The sequence below is a fragment of the Arachis hypogaea genome, chromosome 8 (assembly GCF_003086295.3).
Source record: "Arachis hypogaea cultivar Tifrunner chromosome 8, arahy.Tifrunner.gnm2.J5K5, whole genome shotgun sequence".
Classification (NCBI taxonomy): Eukaryota; Viridiplantae; Streptophyta; class Magnoliopsida; order Fabales; family Fabaceae; genus Arachis; species Arachis hypogaea.
The window spans coordinates 6,693,352-6,717,596 of NC_092043.1; the positions used below are offsets into that span (position 1 = coordinate 6,693,352).

At 30.6% G+C, this 24,245-nt stretch overlaps 1 long non-coding RNA gene across 1 annotated transcript; it reads right to left on the minus strand.

The window, feature by feature from the left end:
* Positions 1-7,475: 7,475 nt before the first annotated feature.
* LOC112708318 (uncharacterized) lies at positions 7,476-9,718 on the minus strand. The gene is made up of 4 exons (XR_003811531.2): positions 9,548-9,718; positions 9,402-9,456; positions 9,184-9,313; positions 7,476-7,757 (listed from the first exon to the last, which is right to left on the minus strand). It is a non-coding gene; the product is annotated as an uncharacterized lncRNA (long non-coding RNA).
* Between the last annotated feature and the right edge of the window lie 14,527 nt (positions 9,719-24,245).

The window sequence follows — 24,245 nt, forward strand, 5'->3', positions numbered from 1 at the left end:
TATTGTAATTATATTTTACCTTTTTTTAATCTCAAATAATTGTCTATTATTTGGATAAACTACAAAAAATATCTTTAATCCATTTATCATTTATTAAAAAGGAAAACTAAGATAATTTCATAACCAGTAGTTGACATTTTGCAATTTTATAATTTTGGCACATCAATATTGTCATATAAATATCATTATTAGTAAATAATGGTATTTATATCTGTGATCCCAAATACAGAAGTCTGGTTATTTTCGTCTCCGAGCCAACTAAGTTTAGTGCAAAAAAATGTTCATATTTCAAATAACTGTATTTGATTCATGGTAAAGTATTTGATGGGGTTCTTTACGAGAGTTTCATCCAATGGAGCATTCTAAAATATTCATAAATTTGTCTTAGTTAATTATTTTGTATGTATTTATCTAGGTGTCGTCTCTGCCCTTTATGTTTAATGACTATGCTGGCTAAAAGTCAAAGTTCAATCAAAACATGACAAGTAAAAGATAAAATTGCAGCTGACCAAGGATTTGACCTGGTTAAAGACACGGTAAATTTTCTAATAAAGCACGGTGAATTAGTTAGGAGGAGTTAATTACTAGCCGATTCCTTTTTTCTTGGACAATGTCTGGACTGGGCAGCCCAACCCGAGCCGGACTTGGATCTATAACTTATTCCTCTTCAAGGTTCTATCACATTGCGGTCCTGCATGGAGTTCTGCGCTGCCGCCTGTCCTTGCACGAAGCTCTTTCACGACGCCGCCCGTCCCTGGCTGTTGCTGTGCTGCTGCAAGATCGTATGAATTGGCGCACGTTCCTCACCCATTGTGGTCCTTCCATGGCAGTCCAGAGCTAGCTCCGGAGCATATATACCTGTTGGTTTGTTAGAGAAGGATGAAGACTTTATGCATGAAAAGACCCATTGTTAACTTAAGTTAGATTAAATTTCTAGTACTCTATAACAGCTAAATTTGGTGCATTACTCCTTTGGCTTGGGGTTGGACCCAAAAAAAAAACAGAAAGGCTATCCAAGATGAAGGCGGCGATGCAGATCGGTGGCAATGGCCACAGGAGGATTGGCTATGGAAGGTGACAAAGGGACAACTATAATTACCTTTTTAACCTTTGGTCATTCATAAATATTTAAAATTATTTCTGGTAAAAATATTTTAGTTACCTATCTTGGATTAATGATGATGATTAATTTTATTATTGGCAAGTCAATACCTAGCCATCCTTAGTCACCACTAGCCAAGGCACTGCTCAAAATGAAATGCATGTTCAAACATATTTTAACCGTTTATAATTAAAGAATGAATGCATGTTCAAAACATGTTCTTCATGCCCGGCTCGTTTGATCAGCTTTTTGTGGGACAAAACAAAATACAACCTGTGTTTTACAGGCGCGCAGATTGAGATGCAACCTGCATTACGTATATTCTCATTTGACTGTTTTTCTCCTTTTTTATCTTTTATATGTTCGTTACTCCATCTGCGTTTTGTCTTGGCATTGTGTTAAGTTTCTTCATGTTGAGGGTGGAAAACTTGAGCTTCTTTTCTTCCTCATCATCAGCACAAGTCTTTTATTTTTTTATTTTTTTATTTTAAGTTTATTCAAATAGTTTATAATTTTATATTAGTTGAGCAACATTTTATTGAATATCTAAATAATCTTTAATATGTAAGTTTTTATGTTTTTTATTAGTATATTATATTATTATTGTTATTATTATTATAATTATTATCAGTGCAATTAGATATCTTTTAAATATTGTCTTTTCTTCGATCTTTAAAAGAGAAAAAATAAAAAATAAATAATTTTTCTATTTTTTTAAACAACTAGTACCATAAAAGTGGATATTTAAATTAATTAAATAATAATAAATTTTTAAAAATAAGAGATATAATTAATTAAAAGATTAAAATAATATATTATTAAATTTAAAGACGAACCAAAAACTAAATTTTAAAGGATACGTAATATATTTCTGTTATTATTACTGTTATTATTATTGTACTTATTATTACCGGTAGTATTAGTATCATTACTCTACTGATATTATTATTGTTGTTATATCACTACTACTACTATTATTATTGTTGTTGTTATATTATTAATACTGTTTTTATTATTATTATTATTATTATTATTATTATTATTATTATTATTATTATTAATGTAAACCGACTTAGGTGGAGTCATTGTGCACCGATTAAGGGAGTACGTGCAAAGGTCTACGGTATAATTTAGGCAACAATTAAATTATTTGGGTGTGAATGATGTATGTTTTAACGATTTTTTTTTAAAAAAATTTTACATTTAACAATCTAACTAATTGTCGTCATATTTATCTATGCGCAGTTTATATGGTGGCGTGATGACCTATATTTACATCTGTATGTGTGCCCTACAAAGACTCCATTAGTATCATTCGAGTGTATGGAATGGCACTTAGCAGACAGAGTGAGACGTCAATTTGGACTTGTACAACTTCTACCAGAAAAAGCATTACGGATTAGAAAGGTAGTTGACCGGAACACAGTGCCATGACTAAAGGCAAAGGAACGAAGTTTGGGTCGATATGTGGATCAATAATTGCTATGATACGATGCAAACACGAGATGAAACTATTGACTTTCACCCTCTCCCGGTATACTATGATTGATACACACAATAGTATGGCAACCACTTAAGGTTGTCAAAAAGAGTTCCGCACGCAGGCCTCACGGCGAATCAACCACATCCCCCGCCCCCGGCGCCACCATCACTACATGGACCTCCTCAGTTTTCCCATTATGAGCATCTGTTTGTTCATTATGAGTAGCAGCCTTGGTTTTCCCATTATGACTAGCAGCATCAGATTTTCCATTATGACTAGCAGCCTCAGTTTTCCCATTATGAGCTGCAATATCAATTTCTGACTTACCCACCACAACCAATTCTGGAACCAGAACCGGAACAAGAACCACAATCACAGTCGCAAGCAAAGCCGTACATACCACAATTCGTAATTCCAGCAGAAGAAAACTTCAGTCTGTTGAACCCATTTGGTAAATTTTTTATTTATTGTATTTATTTTTGTACGTTTGATTTCATATTTTGTATATTTGATTTCATGTCTTGTAGTTTCTTTTTATTTTTGTATATTTGATTTCATGTTTTGTATGTTTCTTTTTATTTATGTAGTTTGATTTTATCTTTTGTACGTTTCTTTTGAATACTTTTCGTCTCATAATATTTTACCCAAAAAGCATATATAAAATAGTTCACATGCATAAATACATAAAAAGTGGAAGAATACATAAAAACCTGAAAATACATAAAAAAAAGTTACATAAAAAACTGAAAAATACATAAAAAAATTATATAAAACGCTGAACAATACACTAGTTACCATATTAACCCTATTGAGCTCTGGCAGAACATGGATATGCACACTGAGGACATCAACTATGGCTATTACTCTCTCGTTCACATAGACTACACCGGCTAGGAGCGCACATATCTTGTGAATCCATCTCATTTAAGTAGCAGGTTGACTTCGGTCATCCTTTAGTCGCACGTCTCAATGTCCAGTTGGCGATGACCTTCAGACCATTATATCTAGGCCACGTAGATGGTTCGCCCATCGGTACAAACTTGCCTCTGTAGACCTTGAAAATTTTTGACATCTTGTACATGTCATATACACTACTTGCTAATCAAAACACTGGTTGGCGCAATATACAAGAACATGGCGACATGGTAGCCGCTCTACCTGAAAATGGCCATGATGAGTCCATATTTGATGATAATTTTTTGTTTGAATTGGATGGATTTTCATCATATAAACTCACACTTAATCACCAAAATAGCATACTTTTGTGTTCTATCCCTAAATTGAACCCAAATATGAAAATATGCATTTTTGTGCTTAAATTGAACAATTTAATTCCACTTTTATTTCATTCAATACCGTGATATATTTTGTGAGTAATTTCAGGTTCAATAGGTAAGAATGGCTAGGAAAAAGTGGAATTAAGCATGCAAGAAGGGAGAACACATGAAGAAAACAAAGGAGAAGTACTCAGTCAAGTGTGCATACGTACAAGTGGAAAAATCAGCAAGTGTGCGTACGCACACGTCCCAGCGCGTGACTTCATTAAAATGTCACGTGGCTCGCAAATTTAGGGATCTCTTGGCCCAATTTTGAGTGTGCTGAAGCTGATTTGAAGCCTATATGAAGGAAACAACATCACAATATCAAAGCATTAGTTTACAGAGCTCACTTTTAGATAGAAAATGCATTAGGAGTAGGAGTAGTGTAGAGTAGAGAATTTCTCTCTTAAGGTTTACTTAAATTTCCATTGTAGCATTTTATAGTTAAGTTTTGATCTTGGATTTTACTCATCTTTATTGTAAGTCCTCTTGAATCTTCTCTTTAATTTCCTACTCTTGTTACATTTTCTTCTATTTCAAGTTACTTTGTTTATATATGCAATTTTGGTTTCTTGATGTTTTAGTTGATGAATTTTGTCTTTTATGATTTCCATTTGCTTGATTACATGTTTATTGTTGATTTTGTGAATAGTTTGGATATAGTTTTCATTTTCCTTTGCAATTTCTTATGTTTTAGTTTTATGCACACCAAGTGTTTGTGAAAATACCACTTGGTAATTTTGAGTAGATTTTCACACCTTGACTTGGGAAATGAGTTTCTAGGCTACTAGAGTCATAATGTCTGACATTTAGTGGTAATTCTTGGGTAGTTAGTTGACTCTTGTTTTCATTAATGCTAGCTTTTTACTAAGAAATTAGTAAGTTAGCTAGGACTTATGGATTAAGGTCAATTATGCTTGCTTGACTTACTCCTCGATGTTAGGAGTTTGACGAAGTGAGATTGACTCATCATAGTTACCATAGTTGTGGTTATAGCAATGATATGATACCTTAATTCTCATCCCCAAGTGAATGCTCTTTTATACATATCTTTGCATTTTCACTAGTTTTGACCTTATTTTCTCTTTAACTGCATTAATTGCCTCTTTGATCATTTCTTAGTTCTTTTATTCCTTAGTTCTTTTAATCTTCCGTTTCTTGATTGCAAAAACCCTTGAATCCACAACCAAGAATGTGCGCCTTAATTTGCATTGTCCGAGGGAGACGACCCGGGACTTCAAAACTCTCGATTTTTATTGGTTTGTATTGTGACAAATAAAATTAAACTTTGATTGGGAGTTAATTGTTGATTTAGATTATACATGCAACGAGATTCTATTTTGTGAAATTCTAGATCAACGTTAATTCTCACTATCAGGCCACAATCACAAAGTTGTTGCAAAAGATTAACCAGCTATACATAACCATCATGCATTTCACGGATCTCAAACATCTCATTGTGCCTATCAAATCAGTTGACAACTATGTTTCCTGCACGCCGAAAACTTTCTTCAACTTGTCGATGGGTCTACTTCAACCAGCAGCGTGATAGCATCTGCAATCATGTCTGAGTCTAGCTTAGCATAATCTTGTGAAATCGTCCCCATGTTGCACATGTATTTACCATTGTATCTCCTGATCTTCTAACAACCTTTCTTTCGGATCAAACTAGCTCGAATAAGCCAATCACATTCTGTACCATACCTCTTGTATTTTGCATAAAATGTCTGCAAATCCGACTCATACACAATGTAATCAACTTCTCTAGAGATATTGTAGCTTTTGATTGTAGAGATCACAGATTCTCTAGAACCAAATTCTATTTTGATACTAAATTGTCCATCTTCTGCCACAACATTGCCTTCACCTATCAAATGCGAACTATCGTTAGTCAGTCAAGGTTAAATAAAGAAATGGTAATGGTAACTTTAATGAATAAACACAACATACCAATATTTGCATTCTTAGAAAATTTCAGAATAGGAATTGCTGTGAGATCCAGAGCTCACATAAAAGTCGAAATACCGAAGGGATGTTAGTTGACAACTGCATCTGCTTCTTTTTGCACCACTGAATTATCTGTCTCATCTTTGTCATCGTAGTCGTTATCGACTTCATAGTTGGCTTCGAATTCATCTTCACTATCGTTGTTATCTTCTTCCTAACCTATGGATTTCATCCATATTCAATTCCTTGCCAACCACGTCCTGCCCCATATGCTGTTCAAATTCAATATACAACTCTATCGTTGGCACGCGAAATTGGATTTGTTGATTAATATAGAACATTACCGCATACATGCGTTGTTAGTGATGGTATTATTTGAAACTATATAAAATATTGATCACCCTTTTTGAAATGTGACTTTTTATGTTTCCACAAAGACTATTTTGTAACTCTACAAAACTCATTGTGTATGGAATAGTAAAAAAAACTGATATTTACATACAAAATTCACTATCTCGTGTGTGTTTGGTATGATCTCACTGTTATAATACACTTACAAATTTTGCAATATCTTCCATAGCTTTAACCTCACCTCACCCAATTTTTTTAACAGTATTAATTGTCATAAAAAAAAATCACAAGTATGAAAGAGTGTTGAATGATAATGGTATTTATAGGTACGACTCTTATATTAAAATATTTTAATTACGCAAAATGCAACCTATGATTTATAATATTAAAAAAATCAAAACGCAACTTGCATTTTGCAAGTTTTAAAATAAAATAAAACTTCAAAATTCAAAACATAACCTACATTTTGTAGTATTCAAAATAAAAAAAATAAAAAATAAAAGCATAAAACGCAACCAACATTTTGTGAGTTGCATATTTTAAAAATATTAACCTGCTAATTGTAACCTACGTTTTGCATGATTCAAATTTAAAAAAAAAATCAAATCACAACCTATGTTTTGTGCTGACATCATACCAGTGTAAATACTTTACCCACGTCCATTTCATTATATAACACCAATTTTATTTTCATATCTAAAAAAATTAGCCTTAAAAGTTGCATTAGATATTTTTGTTAAAAGTTGCATAATTTATTTCATCACCACCACCAATAAAATGGGAGCCAAGCTAGCCTGGCATGGCCATTTGTCAGATAGTGGCTCACGCAAAATGAAAATATGCGATGGTAGGCCATATCAATGATGACCTACGAAACACTAATACTTCGCTGAGTTACTATGTCCGCGTGTCAGATAGTCTAGAGGTGTATATGGGTCGGGTGAAACCGAATTTTTCCTAACTAAGATCCGGCCCTAAATATGTACCGAGCCTATTTTTGAGACCCTAATATGACCCTAAACCAGATGAAATCTATAACATTCTGTAACACCCTACCACACTAAGCTTTACGCTTAAGTCGTAAAACGAAGGTGGTGAGGTATTACGACCTCTAAAATAAAATGAGTACATATAATAGCAGAAGAATTATAGTATGCTAAGAGCCTTGAAGAAAAGGGGAAATAAAAATCGCACAATAAAGGCGCTACGCTCAAGGAACGAGTTAGCTTACGTGCTAAGAAAACCATAACTATTTAACACAAGATAACAGAAGTGGGAATAGAGTGCCAAAGATACATAATATCAAGCTCCTAACTCAGCCTGCGAAGTCAAGACTGGCCGGAGAATATTTACACATATATACATATATATCCAAAACCCAAAAGTACATATATACAATCCTGCCTCTCCATAAACCTCTAAGAGGATCAAAAAGAATAAGTCATGCGGAGAGAAAGCTAAGTACATATATATACATCATATTATAACAAAATATCCCAGTAACCACTCCGCCTCAAGAGTCCAGACGCCTAACGAGATGCCTCTCGACCTGCATCTGAAAAACAACAACATAGTATGGAATGAGAACCGGAGGTTCTCAGTATGGTAAAGGTGCCACACATATAATATATAAGGTCCTGGGAATGCCAGAGGCAATCCTAGAACACCGACACTCAGATTGTAGAGCTTAAAGTATTAAACAGAAGCCATAAAAGGTGGTTTACTAAGGATATTTAAACCTAACTTAACTTAACCTTAAATCTAAATCCCATTCTGCCATTCCTCCATACCTCCGACTCCATCATGCATTTTCACAGACAACTAAACAGACAAAGGCAAGCACAAGAAGGTTACAAGTACTACAGATAACAAATATACATTTAACATGGCAAGTACATTTAGGCACACCCAGTTAATACACAAGCAAGTAATTCAAGTAATATGCATATGATGCATGCCTGTCCTATGGCTGATGAGGCTCATCTGTCGGTTATCCAGCCAACCCGACAAGTCTGAATTGTACTTAGACTGTCCCCCGACGTGCATCCCCAAGAGTCTATGCATAGTTTTTTCTCAAATAATCAATAATACTCAATGGGGGTAACATTCCCGGGAATTTATATAGTGCCCGGTCACACACTTACGTCGTAGGGTCAACAGAGTATCGAGTTTTCAACCTGGTACACGTGGTGGCAAGCCACGGCACTTAATCCAGGGAATCTCGTATCTCAGATTATTCAAATTCATAAGCCATATAAATAATTCAATTATAATTCATCAACTTCAACGTCATTCTCAATCGCATTTCATTCATCATCATACATCAATCATATTCAATCTTTATCCTTCATTATCACACCTCACATTCCGTCCATCAATAGTTCCAATTCAAAACATAACTCATTCTTTTCTAAATGAATCAAACTTAAAACATGCTCATTTCCTTAATAACTCTAAATCAAACCATATAACCTTTGAATCTGAATCTTTTTAAATAATCATATAAACAAAATCTCTAATTTTTATAAAATTTCGGCAGAATCTCCTCTAAAACTCGGACTTTGCCACCCTTTTCGGGTCCAAACCTGCTTTCTTTTCAATTCAACATACCCTTCCTTATCATCATAACAATCACCACAATAAATCTACCTCAGATCAATAATTAAACTCATACAATATTCAAATCCAACAACCAAAATTTAACTAAGAATCATAGTTCACAAATCCTAGGCTTTTAACGCAAAATACTTCATTATCACAACAACCTCAACAATAGTTATACCTCAAATCAATAATTAATCAACAAGCACTAAACCAACCAAAATTAATAACTAATTATCCAATAAACTTCAACCAAATATATATTCATCGACAAATTACTAAACATTAAACATATACCTGCATTCCAACTTATCCTATGGTCATTTAGCCTAAGTTTTCACAGAACATTATATATTAAATGCAAGAAACCTAAACCATACCTTGGCCGATTTTCACGTAACGACCAAAGAAAACTATTTAAAACCAAGGCAGCCCCTTCACAATTCAACTAATCAGCTTCCTCCAAGTTCCAATATTCACAATTTCAAGCTCCAATTATTTATTCACAACCTAATACACATTTATATCACATATATATCCAATTTAATACTTAAAGCTCAAATTCAAAGAAAATAAAATGGAATTATCGTATCCTCACCTTACCCAAACTTCACATAAGCAAGAGTGAACGTTTCTCTCAAGCTAATTGGATCCTAAAACATCAGAAATCAAAGAAATTCAACCTTCCCATTAAAAATTCGAAAATTGGGGGAGAAGAGGGCTGGAAGTGATTAAACAAGTTACCAGTGAAATTGTTCCGGTAGAAACGTAGAGCTCGACGCAGTGAACGCGTGGCCGCAAACGGTGCGGCGATTGGAGCTCGGACGGAGAAGTTACGGGGATCGGAAATTTACCGTAACGTTATGGAAGCTTTCTCCCCTCCCTGGAAATGTTTCACGCTGCTGCATCCAAATGAGGGAGAGAAAGGAGTTCGGCTGCTTTTAATGAGTTGGTCCGGTTGAACCGACGGCCCGGTTCGAGTCCGGTTCAACCGGTTCGACCCGTTCGATCCAATCTTGGACCGATTTCTTCGAAATTGGTGTCAAAATTCTCGTTTCGATGATCTCTATCCTAATTTAATATAATATTCACATTTCTAATCTTCCTTATTAAAAATTAATTTATTGACTAATTATCTACTAATTTAACCGGGGTTTACACATTCAATCCACAATTATACCGGATAAAAATCGGGTAAAAACTGGACCATTCATATAATTTTCAAGGAAAAAAAAGATATTGTTCAACAATAATCAGTAACAAATTAGAAGTTCAGACCAATAATCAGCACAATAAACAGAATAAAAAACCTTACGATAATAAGAATAAAAAAAATCAATAATAGCCACATCAATTCAAATAAGAACAAATCAGAAAAAAAAATTAGAATAGTAATTAGTTTACTACAAGAATTAATAATCAGAATAGTAATAAAAAATTTAGAATTAGAATTTCAGAATTAGAAGCTCAACCTTAATTATTTTTTTTTAAAAAGAAAAAATTTCAAGTTCACTGAGAAGAAAAACACCAATTCAAAAGATAAATATTAATTATTTATTTTAAAGAAAAAAAGAATTATCAGTTTACTTGAGAAGAAGAACATGGAAAGGCTTAGTTGAGTAGAGAAGAAAAAGAACAAGGGCAGCATGAACGGAATTTTCAAACCACAAACTACCGACAAGTGCATCGGATTGTATCAAGTAATACCATGGGAGTGGGTTATCGTTTCCACAAGGATTAAGGATTAAGCAACCAATAATCGATTGATTATTCTAGTTAGACAATCAGAATTTAGAGTTTCAATAGTAAAGAGCATAAAACAATGAATTAAGTAAAGCAAACAGTAAATGTGTGAGAAGATAATATGAGAAGAGAGTTAAGGTATCGGAGGTGTTTAGATTTCTAGATTAACATTCATATTCATCTACTTAATTATGCAAAGATACAATTCATGAAAAACCCTAGGTAATTGAACTCTAATTCCTTGGTAATTCAACTTCTTCTAACTGAGGATCGTTGTTGTCTTTGAGGGTCATCGTAGCCACCGAAGGTCATCGTCATCACTGAAGCAGGGCAGCATCGTCAGCGTGAAGCAAAGAGCGGTGATAAGTAGAGTAGCACCGAGAAGCAGGACAACATCGTTGGTGTGACTCTGTGGTTGCTATAGACGGTGGCGTCTACGACTGCGACAAGGTGGGGATGAGACACAGAGAGGGGGCCGCCGTGCCCTAATAAAGAGAAGGGAGGAAATAGTTTCTTCTTCTAACGTGCCCTAGCCCCTAAGTATATTTCAAATTTTAAAGCATTAACTACTCACCGAACTGGTCCGGGTGACCCGTGTCATGGCCTAGACCCGGTCCCAATTTTTTTCAGATGGTTTGCTTTTTGCGGGTCATACCCGGGTCATTTCGAGTCCGGATCAAGGCATTTAAAAATGCATGGGTCCCAGGCTGGGCCACTAGACCATACCAAGTCATGTACAACCTTATCTAGGGATGTTCAAATTCAAATCGATCCAAATTAAACTGCTCATCTAATCCAATCCAAATCGAAAACCGATTAAACCACACTAATTCGGATTTGATTGGATTTTATTTTTTGCAAACCGTTGGATCGGATTGGATTTTGGATCTACTTTTCATAACCGATCCAATCTAATCCAAACCGCACGATGTGCTATAATATTATTATTTTATTATTATATTTACAATTATACTTATAACATATTCAATTTGTTATATATTTTTATATTATTCATGTATTATTATTATTTAATAAATATTTTATGTTCAAAATATTATTTATTTATTTATTTTAACTAATCTATAATTTATTTATATTGTTATGTTATCATTGGTTGTTTAAGATATTGTTGAGACTTGTTATGTCATTGTTGATTATTTAAAATTTGATATTGAGACTTATTATATGTATTTATTTTTTTTAATTTACAAAACTGCAAATCCAATCTAATCTATACCGTTTGAAATTGGATTGGATCGGATTTTTTTAAAAATATCCAATCCAAACCGCACCGCAAGTAAAATTAGTGTTCGGATCGGATGAGTTTTTTACTCAAAACCGATCCAAACTGCACCGCGAACACCCCCAACCCTATCAAACACCATTCGGATATGACACTCGTTCGACACGCATGTCTGTTTTGTCCAACCGTGTCTTAATAAAAAAATAAAAAAATTCTCCAGACATATTTGGACACATTTAAATACCATCACGTGTCAATATGTCCAACCGTATTCTTAATTTATATTTTTGAAATAGATTTAGAAATAGTATATATTATTATTCATTAAAACAAAAAATATTTTAAATACTTTATATAATTAAAATAAGACATTAGAAATAATTAAAAAATTAATTTATATTTTAATATCAATAAAATATCAAAATATCATTATAATTTATCTAAAAAATACTTATATTTTATATATATGCGTGTCTCTGTGTCTTATAAGATAATGTGTCAGCATATATATAAAATCTTATAATTTAAATGTATTTTAATATATTTAGTTTTCTTTTTTGTTAGTTAGATTCATTTTTTTTATATATTCATTTGATGTGTAGGTTTTTTTTTAGATAGAGGATGGACTGAGAAACCCAATCCACACAAAAAATATATAAGAAAAGATGTTAAATACACTTGACAATACTATTTAATTGAAAATATTGAGAGAATTTATTCACAATTTACAATATAAAACTAAAAAAAAGTAAGAATAATGATAGAGAATAAATTATATTGAAAAGTGTTTGAAACAAAATAAATAGATAACATTTCGATACTTAAATCAAGGTTTCATTTTTGTACCTCTAGTCTGTAATTGTTAATTAGACAATGGTCTCTACGCATCTTCTCCATCTTTAGATTTAAGTTGGTGTCTTAAGTAGATACAAATTTAAGTGTACAAATAATATTACTCATTTAATTATACTTAAAAGAACGAATTACCTTTTCTACCTTTTGGAAAGCTTATTAGTTCATGAATAATTCACGTTTTTAGCTTTTACATTAGTCTTTGTTTCCGGATGTGTATATTGGTGGTTAAAGATGGAATTAATTACATTTAACCTTAGGTCAAGAGCTGCTTAAGAATAAAAACAACCATTTAATTATTAGATTTGAATGCAATCAATTCACATAATTAAGGCAACACTTTAGGTTAACACCGAGTGCAAATTGTTGTAATTAGAGAGCAATACTAGCTTACATGACACCCTTCGCATGGTGACGTTGTCATCATCCTACAGAAGACAAGGCTCACTTTAAGACTCCACTGTTTATTCTTTTGAAAACACTCATCATTATGATAGATAATGAAAGGGACCTATATCATGAAATATTCAAAACCTAGAACACATGTGCCTCAACAAGATCATTCTTTTTCATCTTGATTCTCCTTTTTTGTTTTTTAAATATACAAAAAGATTAAGATCATTTTATTGCACTATTTGTTTTTTAAATAGAGTAAACACTCAATTCGATTTTTGTTTATTTTTACGAAGAATAAAGTTATCTTTATTTAAAAAAAAAGAAACATTTTGACCTCGATTTTTTTTTATTTTGGGATAATACGATTTCTCGGATTAAAAATCCGTTAAATAATAATAATTAGTTTTTTGAGATTTTATTTATATTTTGTGGGGGTTCTAAACCTCCACAAACTATTAATAAGTTTGTTTTTGAAAAATTTCTCCACCAACGGGAGTTAAGTGAAGATGAAAATGATGTCGTAAAAAAAAACGTTGTAGTACAAATACCTTTTAAAGGAAAAAAATAACATCGAATAAAAAATAAAAGAAGAGAATTTTAATGTTGATAATATTGATACTGGTAGAGGAGATAATGATGATGATAAAACAATAAAAAATAATAAAGTTAGGAGTAATAATAATGAAGATGAGAAAGGTAGTGGTAGTAGTGGTAGTAATTGGTTATATTGTTAAAAATTTTTTTGTAAAAGTTTAAAATCTCTACAAAATACAAATAAAATTCCCTACAAAACTAATTTTTATTATTATTTAACGAATTTTTTAACAGAAGGGTTGTATTGTCCCAAAATAAAAAGATTGAGGGTCGAAGTATCCCTTTTTTGTGGACAAAGATCTATTTGTCTTCCGTAAAAATAGACAAAAATCGAATTAAGTGTTTATTCTTTTAAATATACAAAAAGATTAAGATCATTTTATTGCACTATTTTAGTACTTATATAGATAGATAGATTCTTACAAAATATTTATCAAAATGACTCTCACATCATTTTATTGCACTTCTATGTTAATTATGTTTAAAAAAGGATTTACATTCCATGTCAACAACTCCAATATTAAGCTTTATGGTTTCCCTAAGTTGTTATGGGCATGGGCAGTGTTGTTGCTGTGATTGAGGAAACATGTGGTTATAACACTGGAGATTTTGTATATAGAAAGTCAAGTATATGGTATTCTCAAGGCTGTAATTCATCATGGAAATGTGGGGTAGCTCAGGCCAACAAATATGAAAGGACTCAAATTGCAGCCGTGGAATTGGAGAATCAAGATAATGTAATGTACTCTATAATTTAGGAAGAGTTTTTTTCTTGTCCATTGTCCACCAAGAATACTTAATATTACAGTGAATAAACTATTAAAATTGTCTCCGATATTTTAACACGTTGAAAAAAATATTATTTATTTTTATTATTAATTAAAATATTCTCAAAATATTTTAAAATACGACAAAAATACATAACATTACGTATATATTTTCAAAAAATATTTTAAAAAATAAATTTTGATGCAATTTTTATAAATATGATTAATAAAATAAAATAAAATTTATTAAAATTTAGTAATTTCATATTAAAAGTTATCAATCGCCTAAAAAATGGAGAATTGAATCTATGGCCTCATTTAAACTTGTGTACTTTAATTTCAAACTTTGATTTATCTCAATATTCATGTTGAGTTTTGTAATGTGATTATATAAGATATAATTTTGTTTTGTCTCTTAATGATTAAATAAAAACACAGCAAACACCTAATTTTTGAGTGTATTGAAATGCTGTGACTTTAGCTAGATTGATTATATAGGAGACAATTTTATTTTGTCTCTTTTCGAATAAAACCAGAAACAGAATAGAGAAGAAAAGATCACACAACCATATATTTCGGTTCAATCACCATGTGCAATGTGGCCGACATCCACTCTCTACCATAACCATGGTAGAATTTCCACCATCTTTCACAAAGATTACAATAATCAACTTCTTAGGATTCTACCAAATACTATCCGGGACAAACCAAACTTCTACCCAAGCTTAATTTGGCTAGATTCACTCCCTATACTTTTAACCACTAAGTGCTTTATACTCAACTTAACAAGAGAATCCCCTTTGGATCATGAATACAAAACAGAAATACATACGAAAAAATTTGACATAATTTTTTAGCCTTTTCAAGATTATCCTCTTTACCTTTTCTCTCAATGACTTTTACTAATACTTCATTTAATACCTTTTTTTATTGATAAGAAACAAATAAAGATAAAAGTTTGAAGAACAGAAAATTCAATGTAAAATCATGAAGGAGAAAAAAGGATAGCTTGAAAGCTATGAAATCCAAACAATGTACTCACTCTCCTTACTTCAATTTCTGGTCATTTGTCCTTTTTAAAGAAGATTAAAGCTTCCAAAACTTGAGTTTGGTCGAACACCTTTAACTTGTTCTTCTTCCTCAAAATCAGAGCAGTAACAACAATGATTAGAGTTGGTATGCATCTTTACCTAACTACTTCTCTTAATTTCTTTTTCTTTTGGCTTCAAGAATCTTAGCATTCATCTATTCTTTGACTCCACTTTTGTTTTTAACCTTTAATTTATAGTAGTTATATACAATTCTTTATTTTTTTATCTTTTTCAAATAATGTATGCATGAGAAAGGCAGTTTCAACAAGCTATAAATAAAAGCACAAAAATAAAAATATTATTTTAATACAACCTTTAATTTAATTTTTGCTTTTGTGCCTTATTCTCTGATTTTTCTTCTTTTTTTTCTCTTTGTTACTTAGATATGGTAATCTCCTTTTTCTTTTTTATTGAACTTTGATCTGAACATCTCTTTTTTTTTTTGAGTAAGTTCTCTTTTTTTCTTAATTTAGAGATTAATCACATAGGTTACTATTTTGAAGAGAGAGAGAGAGGAGTTTTTGGTTGCTTGGTTACAGATTAGAGAAGAAATTGTTGCTTTCCTCCTTATTTTGTGATCAGTAACAATTGTCATGGGCCTCAAAAAAATGAAAGGTCTATTTTTTAGATGTACTTTTAAATAGTTACTCAAATATTTTTACAATTTTTTTTATCAAATGCATAAGTAATTTGTCAAATATAAAAGTAATTTGTCGTTTATAAAAAAAACTAATATTATTTTTTATTATTTTTGTCGCATTTTAATATTTTGAGAATATTTTTATTGTTATTAAAAGTAAATTTATTTTTGTTAGCATTTTTAAACATTAGATACTATTTTAATAGTTTACTCTAAAAACTTCAATTTTTTAGATTATAAGTTTAATATGTGTTCTAAAGATGTAAGTTAGTTAAACTCATTTTTTAAATCATTAAGATTTTTTAGTTTCTATCTTAAAAAATTTTTTTACATGGTATTTACACCTAACATGTTGGTAGATTACCATTTTACAATTGGTTAGAAGAAGTAACCAAGTTGGGTTGGTCTAGTGGTTAGCTCACTAGTCCGCTTAAGCAAGTGTCGGGGGTTCGAATCCCGCCTTGTGCATGCAGCAACCCATTGGCCAGCGGCAAACCCTTAAATGGAGCTCAGTACCGTGGCGGATTAGTCCTTGGCCTGCCGGGCTGGGGGATACCGTGGGAAACCAAAAAAAAAAACATTAATATGATATCTCATGATAATTAAAAGATAATTTATTCTTTTGAAAAAAATAATTAGAGACCAAAGTGGATATTTATTCAAGTGAAAAAAATATGATTATTTTTAAATTTTTTTAATCCATCCTCTAAACACATTCTATGGATTACTCTTAATTAATTCAAAAAACACTAAGCCTGTTTTTTTTTTCTTCTTAATTTGCTAGAATTTTTTTTTTTTTACAACATATTAAGAGGATACTTGATAGTTATTTATTGGGTTAAAAAAAACCACAAATCTGTGATGATAAGATATATATGAATCCATTGAATTTCTATAGAGATAGAATTCACTCCCGTAAATAAATGGGAATGGAGACAAAGATGAAAATAGAAGTACTCATTTCATAATAAATTATGTTATTTTATTTAGGAGATACACTACAAATGGCACAAATGTCTTTCTCTGTCATATATCTTCTGGTGTGTTCTGCATTACTCAAAAGGATTTAGTATGCTACAAGCCAGTAGAAAGACCGTAATCGTTGCAGAGGTTCCAGCTTCCATATTTTTTAGAATAAGAAAGCATTTGAGTAATCCACATTTTTCAAAAAGATAGCACGAGCCGACTTTATCGAGAAGACACCACTCAATACCGGAAGCCAAGCTATTAACTCCTAACTCAGGTTCAGGAGGTTTAAAAGAAGTAAAAATAGAATACCAATACTCTCCCACCATAGTACCAATTCGGTCATAGTTTTAATGACTATTAATAACAAACTCGCAAATTCTCTCTTCCAGCATCTATTTGATAACTTATGGCTGCGCAAAGTCCACAAGTTTATGAATACTTGGAATCTATTGTTCGGTCTAGAAACTAATCTCAGTACTGAATCTTACCCTGCATATGAAATTATTCTAAAATTTTTTCTAAACTCTTTGAATGCCTTGCCAAGTATTTTGAAGCCGTTTTGATATTTTTAACAATAAAAAGAGTAGCCTCACCACATCCATATTTGCTTCGAAGAATTTTAACCCAAAGATCTCCTCTATTATAGATAAATTTTTAGGCTAATTTTAACAAATTTGCATTATTAAGAACTCGTGCAGGTCTAAAGTCGAGGCCTCCTTACGCCTTACGCAAGTAAATAGTTTTTCACTTAAGAAGACGAGGCTTTCTAACCAAATTAGTTCCCCCAAACAAAATTGCGACATATGCTGTCAATTCGATCACACATACTCAAAGGCAGCTTCATGGTGTCGATCGAGCAAGGGCTCTACCTACCAACGAAAGGTTGTCGACTTTCCAAGAGTCAAGATGTTTCGACATTTCGTCAAGAATGAATTGAAAATCTTCTTTTTTTGACTTGCCATGTAGTAGAGGTGCTCGCAAATACTTATCCAAATTCATTGTAAGTCTCATCCCAAGGGCATTACTAAGAACATGTTTCCTTTCCAAGTTCGTATTCTCCGAAAAGAAGACAGAAGACTTTGCAAAATTTACCTTTTGTCCCAAATGATGGACAAAAAAAAAATCTAAAGGGTAATGCTACGTAGCCAAAATATTATAGATAATAAATAAAGATATACGATTAATAATATTTGCGTTTATAAGAGAGTGTGAATCACTCTTCTAATTTAATTAATGTAATTAATTTCTTTTTATAATTAATTATATTTCCTTATTTAATTATACTAAAAGTTAATTCCAAATTTAATATGAATCAGATCCCAAAAATTTCTCCCTCATTATTACTACATGCATTTATAATTTGATAATTTTTTCTTTCAAATAAAAATTTCAAATTTTTATATCTTCAATTTTAAAAAAATCTCAAATCACCTCAACACATTTTATAAAAAAATAAAAACATCTTAAATTTGATCAATTTTTATTTATTGAAAATTAAAAAATATCAAATTGTTAGTTCATGATTTACAAAATAAAATAATAAATAATAATAAATTAACACTAATTTATTGATTATGGATATTATATATATAAAATTATAAATATTATACGTATAAAAATATGGATGTTAAATTAGAGAATTTAACAACTTCTGTTATACAACTCATACTTTATATATAGATTATTATAAAATAAAAAACTATAAAATAAAATATAAACAAAAATTAAGAAATAAAATTTTAAAAGTAATTATTAACTCGTCATATTAAAATCAATAAATAAACATACATATGAATAGTAAATAAAAATATTAAAATTTTGACCTTTTAGTGTATATGTAAGATAATTTAAAATATATAACAAGACACATAGTTTAAAATTTAGTAATATTAATTATAAAAATGTGTTAATTATCAATATTATATGTATAAAATTATGAATGTTATGAGTATGAAATTATGGATGTTATTAATATAAAATTTTGAATGTTATGTGTACTTTACCTAACTATGAATATTATGTGTATGAACTTCTAGATATTATGAATAAATTTATAAATTGAATAAATTAATTTAGGTATTTAACATTTTCTTTTCAAATCTAATTATATTAAAATTTGAAAAAATATATAAATCAGAATAAATCATTTTTACTTTGAAAAACATGAAATAAATTTTTAAATTATCGAAGACGGTGATTTAAAAAATATAGGTTGATTTAAATGTATAATGTCTTAAAAAAATATTAAAATATTTTAAATCATAATTTATTAGTGCATATATAAAATAATTTAAAATATATAATAAAATATAGTTTAAAATTGAATAATATTAATTGTAAAATTATATTAGTTAAAAAAATTATGTGTATGAATATATAGATGTTACATGATAAATAAAAAAAATATGCTTTATTATTATAATATAAATTAAATACTATAAATATAAAGTATGTGTATTCATTTAATAAAAATATAAATTAATAAATATATGTACCTATAATATGTTATTTAATATATGTCATTAATGTTTTTATATACATTAAATATTACAATAAAAAAATATAGGCGCGTGAAAGGATTATAATTAAATTTTATTCATCTCATTAAATAAAGTTAAAAATGGAAAATTTTGGCTAATTTTGGTTTTCTAAATTTGATTTTCAAACTTTTTCCAAATTTAAAATACCCTTCACCACTTGCATTTGATCCATAGTTGTCTTATCAAACAATACAATATCATCAGCAAAACAAATGTGAGATATACTTAAATCTTTTCTATTAAGCGTGATCGGTTTCTAAAAATTGTGATCAACCTCAAAAGAAATAATCTGAAAAAGATGCTGAATACATAGAACAAATAGATAAAGAAAAATTGAGTCACATTGGCATACACCTCTAGTGGGTTTAAAAGAAGTTGAGGGAGTACCATTTTAAAGAATTTTCATTTCTGCAAAAGAATAGCAACAAAAGATTAAATCAACCAAGTTCTTAAGAATATTTGTCTCAAAAAGAGTATCTTTGATAAATTGCCAATTAAAACGATCGTAGACTTTTTCAATGTCAATTTTAATTGCCATAAAGCCATTATTTCCCTTCTTTGATCTCATGGTACAAAGAACCTCTTATGCCAGTAAGATGTTATTCGCACTTTATCTTCCAGAAATAAAACTACATTGGAAAAAACTAGTAAGTTTTGTTGTGATAAGGATGAATGATGTGGATGACCATTTTCTATGAGACTTAGTTTATCAAGGGTGATTGTATTTAATATAGTTTGAAAAAGTAAAGCCTTGCACATGTATAAATAGGGGCATAAGCTGAAGCTTTTTACACACACATACAAGCAATAAACAATTCTTTCTCTCTTTTATGTTGCACTACTTCTTTCTCTTTCTTTATATTTTATACTTGTTACCTCTTCCTTATTTATTTATTTATTAGTTATTTTATAACACGTTATCAGCACGAAACTCTAACAAAATTATTAGGAAGACTTCAGGTAACAAATTTTTATTATGTCAAATCTCTTTCATCTTGAATATAATACTTTTGATATATCTAGAAATAATTATTTACCATGGATATTAGATGCTAAAATCCATCTTAATTCAATGGATCTTGAAGATACCATTGAGGCTGAAAATAATATATCCCAGAAGGATAAAGATAAAGCCATATTTTTCCTTCGTCGTCATCTTGAAGTATGATTGAAAAATGAATATCTCACACATTAAAAGATCCTGCAGATCTGTGAAAAGACCTTGAAAAAGAAATAATCATGAAAAAACGGTGATACCTCCTCAAGCCCGATATGTTAGAGAAAACTTTTTCGACCTTCCATGCCTCGAATGTGCTCCTGCAGTGGCAGTATCGAGAAAAAAAAGAATTTAAAATTATTATGAGTTAATTTCTTGCTTTCTTGTTGTTGAACGCAACAATGAGTTACTTTTGAGAAATCATGAAGCGCGTCCAGCTGGTGCCTCCCCATTTCCTGAAACAAATGCGGCAAATTATAACCCCAGAAGAGGTAAATGGCAAGATTTTGATAACAAGAAAAATTATGAAAGGAAAAGAAATTATGTTCATAAGAAATGATCTCACCAAAAGTGGGATAAAGAAATAAACAATGGGCAAAGTATATCAATTGAAGATAAATGCTTTTGTGGTGGTGGAAAGGGCCATTGGTCACGTACTTGTCGTACCCCAAGGCACCTTGTTGATCTTTATTAAGCATCCTTGAAAAAGGATGACAAAGAAAAGGAAACAAATTTTGTTTCAAATAATGAAAATTCCACCACTCATTATGATATATCTAATTTCTTTAAGGATTCTGAAGGAAATATTGGCTATTTGATCAATGATGGAATAGTTTAATATGTGTGTTTGCTAAGTATTCATATGAATAATTTTTTACTGTGCATGTACTTTTACTCATTTTATTATTATCATTATTTATTTTTGAAGAAAAATGGCAAGAATATATTCTGAAGATATTTGCCTTGCGGATAGTGCAAGTTCGCACACTATTCTTAAAAGTGATATATATATTTTACCCATCTTGTGCTAAGAGAAGAGTATGTAAATACTATTATTGGCTTGGGCAATGTGATAGAAGGCTCCGGAAGAGCTATAATTTTGTTTTCTGGAGGAACAAAATTTGTAATAAATAATGCACTATTATCTACCAAGTTCATGAGGAACTTGTTGAGTTTTAAAGATATTCACCGAAATGGATATCATATTGAGACAATGAATGAGGGAAATCATGAGTATTTATGTATCACAACTCATGATTTAAATAAAAAGGTTATATTAGAAAAATTACCCTCACTTTCATATGGGTTATATTATACCAAGATTAGTGCAATTGAATCACATGCCATTGTAAACCAGAAGTTTACTAGCCCAAATGAATTCATAACTTGGCATGATAGATTGGGTCATCCGGGAACATCCATGATGAGTAGAATTATTGAAAACTCTCATGGACATTCACTAAAGAACCAGAAGATTCTTAAATCTAGTGAAGTTTGTTGTGCTGCATGTTCTCAAGGGAAGTTAATTTTAAGGCCATCACCAGTAAAGATTGGATTTGAATCCCTTGAATTCCTAGAAAGGATTCAAGGTGATATATGTGGACCTATTCATCCACTATGTGGATCTTTCAGATATTTAATGGTCCTAATAGACGCATCTTCGAGATGATCACATGTGTGCTTATTGTCTTCTCGCAACCTGACGTTTTTGTGAGATTACTTGCTCAAATTATTCGATTAAAAGCACAATTTCCAGAAAATCCAATAAAAGCAATTCGTCTTGATAATGCTGGTGAATTTACTTCCCAAGCTTTTGATGCTTATTGTATGGCTAATGGAATAAGTGTTGAACATCCAGTAGCTTATGTTCACACACAAAATGGGTTAGCAGAATTACTTATTAAGCGCCTCCAATTAATTGCTAGACCCTTGCTTATGAGAACAAATCTCCCAACTTTGGTTTGGGGGCATGCTATTTTACATGCCGCAGCACTTATTCGTTTGAGGCCAACGAATTACCATCAATTATCTCCTATACAATTAGCTTTTGGCCAGCAACCAAATGTCTCCCATTTAAGAATATTTGGGTGTGCGATATATGTTCCTATTGCACCACCTAATTACACCAAAATGGGACCCCAAAGAAAATTGGGAATATATGTTGGATATGATTCTCCCTCTATAGTGAGGTATCTTGAGATACAAATGGGAGATGTATTTAAAGCCCAGTTTGCGGATTGTCATTTTTATGAATCAAAATTTCCAACATTAGGGAGAGAGAATAAGCTTCTTGAAAAGGAACTTAATTGGAATGCATCCTCGTTGATGCATTTAGATCCTCAATCAGGGCAATGTGAACTAGAAGTTCAAAAGATTATACATTTGCAAAGAATAGCAAATGAATTGCCTGATGCATTTTCCGATATAAAGAGGATAACCAAATCTTATATACCAGCGGAAAATTTCCCAATTCGAATTGATATCCCAGTAGGACAAGTAGCCACTAAAGTAAATTCATGCCAAAAGCGTGGCAAGGTGGAAAATGTCCCAATTCGAATTGATGTCCCAGTAGGACAAATAGCCACTGAAGCAAATACACGCCAGAAGCGTGGCATAGTAGAGACTTAGTTGATGACCATTTTCTATGAGACTTAGTTTATCAAGGGTGATTGTATTTAATATAGTTTGAAAAAGTAAAGCCTTGCACATGTATAAATAGGGGCATAGGCTGAAGCTTTTTATACACACATACAAGCAATAAACAATTCTCTCTCTCTCTTTTATGTTGCAATACTTCTTTTTCTTTTTTTTATATTTTATACTTGTTACCTCTTCCTTATTTATTTATTTATTAGTTATTTTATAACAAGTTTGGGTATAATATCCTTTAATCTCTGCGAAAATAACTTGGTAATAAACTTATATAAGACGTTGCATAAATCAATAAGCCGAAAACTGTATTATTATTTTAGGATTATCCACCTTCGAAATGAAAAAAATAAAAGTATTATTAACTACCTTTATCTCCTAATAATTCTAAAAAATCATTTCTTATAAATTATTAATGATCTTAATTAATTCAATTTTATTATATTTATACACATTTAATAAATAAAAAATAAATCAAAGTACTATAATAGTTATTGATACACTAGCATATATTATACTGAAGATATTTATTTATCGAACGAAAATATTAAAAAAGTTGGTATCTAATTCATAAAATATTGTTTTCAAGATTTGAATTTAAAAATTTTTAGTTAAATAAATTGTAAATTATTTGTCATCTCAATTAATTCAATTTTTATTATTTTTATACATATTTAATAAATAAAAGAATTAATTAACATGCATGTTATAAAAAATAATTTTTTTAAATTTCTAAAATTCAAATCTACAATTTTTTAGTTAAATTATAAACTATTTATTATCTCCACTAATTTCACTTTTATTAAATTTTATGTATATTTTTTTGGTGACTAAATTTTATGTATATTTAATCATAAAAGAGTAAATTAATATCCCAATACACAAATATATTAATTCAATTTTTTTTTGTGAATTATAAAATATGACATATACAAAATATATGTCATATAAAATTTAAATC